This window comes from Callorhinchus milii, unplaced genomic scaffold (assembly GCF_018977255.1).
Source record: "Callorhinchus milii isolate IMCB2004 unplaced genomic scaffold, IMCB_Cmil_1.0 Scaffold4, whole genome shotgun sequence".
NCBI classification, from domain to species: Eukaryota; Metazoa; Chordata; class Chondrichthyes; order Chimaeriformes; family Callorhinchidae; genus Callorhinchus; species Callorhinchus milii.
In genome coordinates, this window is record NW_024704745.1 from 40,354,886 (window position 1) to 40,365,837 (window position 10,952).

A 10,952-nucleotide genomic window follows, 5' to 3' on the forward strand; every position below is an offset into this window, starting at 1 on the left:
AACAACATATAGTTTACTTGATCAGGGACGCTTCCTACCTAATGTCTTGTAAACAGATTCTTCCCCGTAAACGTACCTACACCTCTATTATTTGTCTGTGACTGAATTTCCCACACATCCATTCATTTTCCTGTTTTTGCAACATGTCTGTGGGGAAGAAAAAAAATACTCTTTGTGCTCCTTTAAGAAGGACAACAATTCTGGACGGTCCCTGAAGCAAAATGAACTATGTCTGATAAGAGCAGCTCATGGTCAACAGCCAAGAGGAAAGTACTGGCCTGAAGCCAGAAGGTCATGTTGTTGATGTCATTCTTACATCAAGGATTAATTATCACAGATTCATGTGGAATTTGCAGCCCATGTAAGGGAAACAATTGCTGTTCTTACTCACAGTCTAAACTATCAATAAATCCACATTGCTCCATACAGTATAAACACACAACAAACCCATTCTTTTTTGTTCAGTATTTTCATGCAAACTCTCACAACTTCAAACCAACAGAACAGATTTTAAAGAACTTCTTGTTCAATCGAATACCACACCAATCTCACTGTAGAAGCAAAAATGCATTCCTCCTAATAAAATAAAACTTTTTTACTATATTGCATTAACAATAATTAAGACTGAATTATTTGCAGTAATAACCAGTCTTTAAATTCTTTATCAACCATTTACATTCTGTGATGATCTGCACACAATAACATCATTCATTTTTGTCAATAATAGCCAATGCTTTCAATGGAAAATTAGTCCAGGTGCCAATAACGTCAGAATCTCTAATAAACAGTATTACTGGCATTTGATGTTTTATAAAAGTCTTTCTTCCTGATATGGAGACATAGTATGAGATATTAACTTAGATGATCATTTATAATACAAACTGGGATGTTTTTCTCTTCCAATAGCCAATGAAATTCGTCTGATTCATTCTATATTTACAAGTACACATGTATATTCATTCTATATTAACGAGTAAAACATAATGCTTGTTGTTTATTTCCCATTTTCTGACACATAAACGATACAGAAATGATTGATGACTTCATGCTTAATTGTGTTACATAGAGTAATTTTAGTTCTCTCAATCTGTCTTGTAACACAATACAGCAAAAATTGAAATCATTTCTCTTCCATCCTCACCCTTTCTGATGACTTAATATGTCGCTTTCAAAATATGACAAAAACTGAAACACTGAAAATGTGTTTTTAGCATTTTTAACACACCTGTGATGTGGCTATGCTTATGGCAATAAACCCTAACAGTCAACTTTCCCAATAATCACCATCTCATTCTTCAGAAAATCCTTCTCTTATTCTGTCCGCTTCAAGTGATAACATCTTATCTTGTAATTAGGTTATATAATTCACACCTGCATGCACTAATTTGTCATAAAGTTTTATCCACAAAATATAGTCAATTCACTTTACAGTATCTTCTGTGAAATGTTTTGAGTCTCGAAGACCTAATAAGGTGCTAGATCAAATGAAGGAATTATTATTATAAACATTGAAGTGTAATTTAAAAGAGTCCAACTAATTAATTTCTTCAAGTACTAGTAAATCCTTTTAGAAAATGTTAGCACTCATCGCAGCGTCCTGTAGCTCAGCGGTTAGAACACTCGCCTCTGAAGCGAGAGGCCTGGGTTCGATTCCCAGTAGGGTGAAATGTTGGGCAAGTTTCCTCCACTGTAAGTAGGAACCTGATTATTAGTCAATTGGCAGATCGCTTTTCTGGAGATAATAATTCCTTAAAAAAATTGGTCACTTCAATCCACGATTGTTTGTGGGACACTGCTTTGCTCAATTGGCTGCCACATTTCGCTCACATAATATAGAGTCAATTCATTTGACAGTATATTCTGTGAAGCGCTTTGAGATGCTTCAAAAACGTGATAAGGCACTATATCAAATGCAAGGATTATTATTATTATTATTCAATGTAACACTTTTCTAGACACCAGCAAACAAATTCAGTGAATCTCCCTCATTCAGTACATTTTTGATATGAAAAGTCAAGGAATCTGGATTGATTTCCGAGGAACCTTGTTGTCATTTTTCCACAGCTTGAATACTGCTTATTTGTAATTCCACAAATCTTCGCTTCACCACATCACTGTCTCCACTACATCATCTGCCTTCAGACAAACCTTCTATTCAATCTTCCTTTCCAAGTCTTCAGAATGAGATTTGAACCTGGAAAATTGGAATTGGAGTTTCCCACCTATCACTTAATGGAGTGGGCAATTTGGCAACATTCGTGCTCACACTCAGTTTTCTTTCAAAGGTTCCTGATCTTATTTTTACATTACTATATAAAATGTTGATAGGTGCAATACAAAATTGGCATAAGAAATCCATATCTATTTGCTGATCCAATAAAGGCAACTTGGAAGTTTTATTGGAACCTGCAGGACCAGAAAAGAACACGCAATCCTCCTGGCTGTCCATTGAAGTACAAAGAACACATAATAAATGAATAAATAATCTAACATAACTCTATCTCTCTTCAGCCTCAATCAATGTCTTTGAGCTACGATTTTACCCCATTTCCACTTTACAACTGTTAACTATTCTTCTACAGGTAAGTTATGAATCATTGTAAGAGCTATTCAAAATATTATTATTTTATTTTATTTATTTATTTTAAAATGTGTTGATTTGAAAAAAAATTCATAGTAAAACTAAAACTGTTTAATGATGAGGGTTAATTATGTTCTTCATTGCAAATAAAGTACCAATTCTTAACACAATATTAGTGTTTAAGCATGCTGTAGACAACATAAAATAGTGCTAAATACTAGACAAATTCAGTGATATTCATTTTTGATTGTGGAATCAGGAATTCACTGCCTGAAAAAGGGTGGTGGAAGCAGATTTGATAATAGCTTTCAAAGAGGAATTGGATAGGTATACTTAAAAAGGAAAAATTTGCTGGGCTACGGGTTAAGAGCAGGGGATTGGGACTGGTTGCTAGCACTTTCAAAGAGCTGGCACAGGCACGATGGGCTGATTGTCCTCCTTCTGTGCTATAAGATACTATGAATCTGTAGACAACAAGCTTGTCTTGCATTTATTAGTACAGGTGAAAGCCATTACACCTATGGACTGAATGACCCTGCTTGTTCAACAACAGAGTTGATCTTTGATAAAAAAAATCAAATTAATTGCACTTAGTTAGGTCCATTATAGAAAAGAGCTTGAGCAATATCATATCAAGCTCTATTGCCAATGCATTAAAAACAAACCATTTATCAACTCTCTGTCTAGTGCATCTTTTTTGTCTAACTTGATTTACTCACCGGTTGCTTTACAGATGGGAAATTAGCCATTGGGGAAGATGAGGTCACTAGCATAATGATAACTTTAGATAAACAAGCACTGTTTTATTAAGAACGTGAGAATCTCTCAATTGCCTGTGTAAATCATATTGAGTGCAGTAGCTCATTGGATATGCAAGAGTTCAACTTTGGAATTAAATTACTGTGCCATATCGCAACTACTGCTTGAGAAATAAGAGAGTGCTACTGTTCCAACCCTGTGAATAGGAATTTGAAATGAGGCTATAAAACATATTGACTTTTAGGAAAATCTGTAGAGTTGCTTAAGTTAATTTTATTGAAATTGTAGGGTTAATAGTCCCAAACTTGTATGTTTTAACATAAAATACAGTATATATCATCAATAATAAACATTGAAAAATACAAAACTACAGTATGGTCCAATAAATTTGTATGCATTCAGTATAATTAGGTACTATATTAAATATTAGAATCACCATTGTTTAATTTTGCTAAATTATTAAACTGCAGATCTTCCAAGTTTTTTTTTGCAAGATGTGTAAAATATCTCTCTGTAAGATCCACATTTTGCAGAGTTGTGCAAAGAGGACTTAGTGAATATCACTGAAGTAGTTATGTGTAGTTTCCTTGATTGACATGAAAAGGACAGATCACATCACAAAACTTTGGTTAAATAACAATAATGTCAATTCTATATATAGAGTATTTCCAAGGCACTGGACAGTCAGTGTTTTGGACACGAGCTGGGGGTCAGGATTGGGGATGGTGGAGGGCAGCGGGGGAAGGAGGGTGATCAAAGGCAATGTCAAAGAGGAGGGTCTTGAGATGTGTCTTGAAGGAGGCAAGGGATTGTGGGATAGAGTTCAAGAGGATTGGGGCAGAGTGGCTGAATGCCCGCGGGGGACGTGAAGCAGGCCGAGCCCACTGAGCAGAGGGAGCAGGCAGGTTGGTAGGGGGTGAGGAGGTTGCAGAGGTAAGGGTGAGCAAGGCCATGAGGGCTTTGAAGGTGAAGACCAGGATCTTGAACCGTATCCCATGTGTGATGGGAAGCCGTGGAGTCGGGTGAGGATGGGGGTAATTGGGTCACGGAGCCTATTGCAGGAAAGCACACGGACTGCAGAGGTCTGGATGATCTGCAGCCTGTGGAGGGAGGAGTTGGGGAGGTCAACAAGCAGGGAGTTTGCATTGTCAAGCCTGGATGTTATGAATGAGTGTATGAGGGTCTTGGTGGACTGCTGTGTGAGACAGTGGCGGAGCCGGGTGATGTTATAGAGGTGGGGGAAGGCAGAGTGGGTCAAAGAATGGATGTGGGGTAGAAAGGATAGTTGAGGATGTATACAGGAACAACCTAATCACAATCTGGGATCATATCATAGGTAGTGATATCCTGGTATCGCCTACTGCCTGCATGATGGTAGATTGAAGCCATACTTGTTAAGGCATGTGAATGTATTGTCAACAGGCAGACAGATGGGTATGTGAGTCAGAAGAACCCAAATCATTGGCATATGCCACAATGGAAAGATAACCTTTGATTCTGCACTATTTCTGAGTATTCTACATTGATTTTGAAAAACAATGAGGCTTCATTCTGAACAGATAAAAACTGTGTAGGCTTGAAATGACCTTCAGACTAAATAAAAATAAATCTCTAAAACATCTTTATATTAATCAGAACAATTGTGCCTTACAACAAACGACAATCTACATTTATGTAGTGCCTTTCACGTCAGAAGAAGGTCACAAGGCACTGAGACATTGAAGGGTTTACACCCAAGCTGGGGTTGGAATCAAGTGGGGTGGAGGGCAAGGGGATAGATGTGGGAGGATAACTGAAGGCACGGTCAAAGAGGAAGGTCCTGAGACAGGCCTTGAAAAAGGCAAGAGTGCCAGCGAGGCAGAAGGGCTTAGGGATGGAGTTCTAGAGGGTGGGGGCAGAAAGCTGAAGGCTCAACCGCCATTGCTGGAGCAGGCAGGGCGGGGCTCATGGAGTTACCAATATGTCTGCTCCCTCCACTCGTGCCTAACGAGTGGAGGGAGCAGACATATTGGTAACTGTTTAGTAGGTTGCAGAGGTAGGGAGGAGCAGGGCCGTGGAGGGCTTTAAAGGCGAGAACGAGGATCTTGAAATCAATCATCTGGGGAATGGGAAGCCAGTGAAGCTGGGTGAAAATGGAGGTGATGGTGCAGAACAGAATATGAACTGCAGAGTTCTGAATAATCTGTGTGGAGAAGATTGGGAAAGCTGGCGAGCAGGGAGTTAGCATAGTGCAGCCTGGACATAATGAAGGCATGAATGAGGGTCTCAGCAGTCTGAGGGGAGAGATAGTGGTAGAGATGGGCAATGTTAGGGGGTAAGGCAAAATGAGTCATGGTACAGATGTGGGGTTTAAAAGACAGTTGAGGATTGAACAAGATATCATGGTTCCATACTAGCTCAGTGGGGTAGTGAGTGCATTTATGAATAGTGATGCTGACAGCACCTGAGGTGAGGAGACGCTGATGGGAGCCATGATCAAAGGCCTCGTTCATGTTGACATATAACTGGAGAAAGTTGGCTCTTGTCTAGGACTTGATGACACATCCGTCAGGACAGCAGTTGTCCTGGAGTCGAGGGTGGAGGCAAGAGTTGGGTATCATCCACATACATGTAGAAGTTAACCCCATGCCTTTGGATGATATCATCGAGCAGGGGCATGGAAATATTAAAGAGGAGAGGACCAAGGACAGAGCCCTGAGACACACTTAACGTGACAGTATGAGGGATGGAGGAGAAACCTGCCTCCTTCAGAGTCCATTTCAAGACCTTCCTCTTTGAGCATGACTTCAGTCATTCTCCCACCTCTACTGCCCTCCACCTCTCTTGACTCCAATCTTCAGTTCGGGTGCAAACCCTTCTCTGTTAATGCCTCGGGACATCCTCCTGAAATGAAAGGAACTATATAATGCAATTTGCTGTTATTGTAAATCATATTTAGTCCACTAACTCATCTGATAAACAACAGTTTGAAAGTTTGAAATATCAATATTGTACCACATCATACCTAATGCCGTAGAAATTCAGAGAGCTACTGTTCCAACTCTGTGAACAGAAGTCTAAATCATCTTCTTGACTTGAAAAGGAGGAAGAGCAGATTTATTGTGTCACAGTTCAAACCGCCAACTAAGAAGATGGTTGGACAGACCCAAAAGCAAAGCAAAATGCTTTTTATCCTCACAATTAAAATCACATAACATATCAGGATTTCCTGCCCATAAACATCAGAAGTTTTTTAAAACCAAAAATGTGCTACCAATATTTTTTTCAACATATTTATGTATAATCCAATAGGTTATGGGGTCTCTGAGCTATAATCTCTACTGTATTTCCACTTCTAATGCTATACTGACCCAAAATTCATTCACATGTACTCTGAAAGATGTTTTTCCCCCATTTCCAGTTATCAGGAGAGGCTAGAGAAGCTAGGATTATTCTCCTTGGAGCAGAGAAGGTTAAGAGGAGACTTAATACAAGTTTTCAAAGGTAAATGTGGGTCTATCTTTATCTTCCTTGGACTTAGAAGTTTTTCTCAGCTCTGGAATGTATATATCTATAGTCCACTTGGGGCGATCCTGGCCTGTTAAAGATCTTTGGTGCTGCTAGTTCCACTCAGATTCAGACCAGAATACAGGAAGTTTGAAATACTGAACAGAATCTTACTGCTGCTGAATCTTACCCAAATGTACCCCACAAACTCCATCATTGTGAGAAAGATATTATTGCCAAACCAATAATAATCATAATAATAATCCTTACATTTACTATAAAGCTTTTCACTTCAGGAGGATGTCCCAAACCACTTCACAGGACATACAGTAAAGTGGAGTTACTGTATGTTTTGTGGGCAAATGCGGCAGGATATTTGCACTCAATAATGTCCCACAAACAGCCATGTAGTGAATAATTAATTCTACTTTGAGGATTGTTGGCCCGGAAACCAGAAGAAACTCCCTTCTCTATTGAATAGTGCAATGAGATTGTTAACATCCAGCTGAACAGGCAGAAGGGGCCTTTGTTAACATTTCATCCAAAAAACGGACCTCCAACAATGCAACACACCATTAGAGTGTCAGCTTAGACTTCATGAGTTCCAAGTACCAATGTGGGACTTGAACCCACAACTATCCTTCTCAACGGCCTGGTACCAAAATTCATATTAAAGTGAATTGCTTTAATGATGGAATTTGGAGAGTAAAATAATACAATACACCTTAAAATCTTGGTGAAATTCGACAAACTTTTTTTNCTGGTGTTAAAAAACTTACGTTAGTGACTTTTATTGTAGATTTAAATGGCACTCCTTCATCCCAGATTGGAAACAACATCTTGAAGTTTATGTTTTGAGTGAAGCTATTTATACAATGATGCTCTCACCAAATGCTTAGTGCAAAGAGATGGATTAAAATTCCCTCACAATTCTCTTGGTAGACAAAACTGTATTTTAAAGTACCAAAGAAAATAATAAGCAATTTGACACTTCAATATGCAATAGCACAAATGTTTCAGAATAAAATAAAATTTCTCCAGTGCCAGATTGGAGTGACAGATTGAAATAATCATTTTGTTTTTTCTTAAAATATAATTGTGTTTGTAAAATTCTGAAAGCCAAAAAAAATAGTAGGCTGGCATCAATTTTTCTTTTTTAATTTAATAGAAAAGATCACAATCTTGTGAATGTGAGCGCAGCATGCAGCAAGATTAATCCAAGCATGTCAGTGTAACGCTCTTGCTTTTACATGGTTTGAGTTCAGAAAAACTAGCAAGAGAGGGTTTTTCTGTGAAAAAACAATGTAACCCCCAAGTGACATGCTGCATATCTGAGCCATGAGTCTACTCCTAAATATAACAAGTTAGCTTATCTTTAGAAAGAAAAAAACATTCGCATGAAGCTCATCTGCCTTCAACACATTTTGGTGTGCTTTATGCATGAAGCACTTTGAAAGTATTAAAGTGCTGCCATCAATAACCAATGTCTGTGACATCCTTGAAATAATTTTCTGGAGCAACATAAACAGCCCCAAAAGAAACAGCTGGCCTTTGAGCTACAGGTCCTACACAGTGCAATTTAAAGATAGTTTTAGAGTATTCATTTGCTTCCTTTCTCTTTCATCTCCCCAAATCATGCAGAACATGTAGCAAAATAATTTGTATGAAAAACCACATGAAGCATCATAATGTGCAAAACCATTATTTTCTAATTGTACAAAATAAGGGTAATGCACATGAAATCTGACATATTCTGGTCAAACTCAATCACATCACACTATACATCACTTCCAGTCCTGATTCAATGACACTATGAGCTTACCTGGCTCTATCACTGGCTCCTTCCATCAAAATGCTATCAATTGCTTTCCAGAGCCCAGACAGTTTCCTTAACTAAATCTGGTGTAGGTACTGTCGTGTTCAAAGTATCAGCCACACACAAGCAAGCAGGGTAAATAAAAGTCATTCTCTCCATTGCTAAAAAAAAGACTAACAGCAGCAAGTCACAGGGAGATATCACAAACATATTTAGTGGGATACATTCCACGGATGTGGTCCTCCCAAAATGTTCTAAATGAAAACATTGATCCCATAAAATTCACTCTACTACTGAAACATCAATATTTCCATTTAGATGAGTTAAGTTTTGTTGTGTCAGATCTTAACTAGAAGAGACAGTGAATCCTAATTAGCCCAGACTGCAGAGTTTTCCTTTACATCCCTATCCCCACATTATCTCTCTGTTTCTCTGGTATGATGATACATATAGAATGTTAATATTAAATATAGAATCATACCAGACTTTTGAGTGTCAGTATATAATGAGCACATATTTATGCACTCTTTCTTGTCAAATGTCTAGCATATTTTTTAACTATTTTAATCATAGAATCATACAGCACAGAAGGAGGCCATTCGATCCATCTTTTAAAAGAGCTATCCAAATCAATTCCACTCCCCTGCTCTCTCCCCATAGCCCTGAAGACTTGTCCTCCCCAAATATCTATCTACTTCTCTCTTGAAAGTTGTCATTGAATCGGCTTCCACCACCCTTTCAGGCAATGCATTCCAGATCCAAACAACTCGTTGTGTGAAAAATTTCTCCTCACCTCCCCTCTGTTTCTTTTAACAACTATTTTAAATCAGGGTCCTCAGGTTACTGACCCACCCGCCAGTGGAAATAGTTTCTCCTTGTTCACCCTATCAAATCCCCTCATAATTTTGAAAACTTCTATTAAGTCTCCTCTTAACCTTCCCTGCTCCAAGGAGAATAATCCTAGCTTTTCTATCCTCTCCTGATAACTGAAGTCCCTCATTCTTGGTACCATCCTGGTAAATCTCCTTTGCACCTTCTCCAATGCTTTGACATCCTTCCTAAAATGTGGTGCCCAGAACTGAACACAGTACTCTAGCTGTGGCCTAACCAGTGTTTTATAGATGTTCACCATAACTTCCTGACTTTTGTATTTTATGCCCCTATTTATAAAGCCTAATTTCCTGTATGCTTTTTTAACAGCTTTATCTACCTGTCCTGCCACCTTCAAATATTTACTTATATGAACCCCCAGGTCTCTCTGTTCCTTCACCCCCTTTAAGATTCTACCATCAGCTTATATTGCCTCTCCTCATTCTTCCTCCCAAAATGAATCACTTTGTATTTACCCACATTAAACTTCATCTGCCAAGTGTCTGCCCATTTTACCAGTCTGTCTATGTCCTGTTGCAGTCTGCTTCTATCCTCCTCACTGTTTACTACTTTTCCTAGCTTAGTATCGTCTGCAAACTAGGAAATTGTACTCCCTATACCCAAGTCCAGGTCATTTATTTAGATCAAAAACAGCAGTGGTCCTAATGCCGACTTCTGGGGGACACCACTGCACACTTCCGCCCAGTAAGAAAAACAACCGTTCACCACCACTCTCTACTTTCTGTCTCCCATCCAGTTCTGTATCCATTCTGGCACTATCCCTTTAATACTGTGGGCTTCTATTTTGCTTACAAGTCTCTTATGTGGCACTTTATCAAACGCCCTTTGAAAATCCATATAAACTACATCAACTGCACTAACTTCTTTTTCCCTCTTCTGTTTTTTTTTCTGTTATCTATTTTACAGTGTCCAGAAAACCATGAGAAACGTCCTTCTCTTTTCAATTAGTGTCATGGGATCTTTAACATTCCCCTGAACAAGTAGCCCAGGTCTTAGTTTAACATTTCATCTTAAGGACAGCACCTTCAACACTGCAGCTCACAAGCAGCACTGCATTGCAGTGTCAACCCTATACTATAACCCTGAAGATCTGAATTGAGTCTTGAACCTAAAGTTTTCTGATTTAGCAGTGAGAGTGTTATCAACTGTGCCAAGCTTGTAAGATTGTAGATACTACTTAGGGAAGTAATTGAAATCAAAATACTGCCAGGACTAAATAATAATAATAATAATAATCCTTGCATTTGATATAGCACTTTTCACGTCTTCTCAACGTCTCAAAGCGCTTCACAGAATAGACTGTAAAGTGAAATGACTGTATATTTGTGGGCGAAAAACTACAGTATCATGGTAATTACAGCTGCTTACAGCAGTTGACCCATTTGTTTGGTGCACTTCCCACTCAAGAATAAAGCGATA

The 10,952-nt window shown here is 38.5% G+C and overlaps 1 non-coding gene across 1 annotated transcript; it reads left to right on the forward strand.

Moving 5' to 3' along the window:
- The first annotated feature begins 1,593 nt into the window (after positions 1 to 1,593).
- Positions 1,594 to 1,665, forward strand: trnaq-cug. The gene has a single exon. It is a non-coding gene; the product is annotated as a tRNA-Gln (tRNA).
- Positions 1,666 to 10,952: the final 9,287 nt, after the last annotated feature.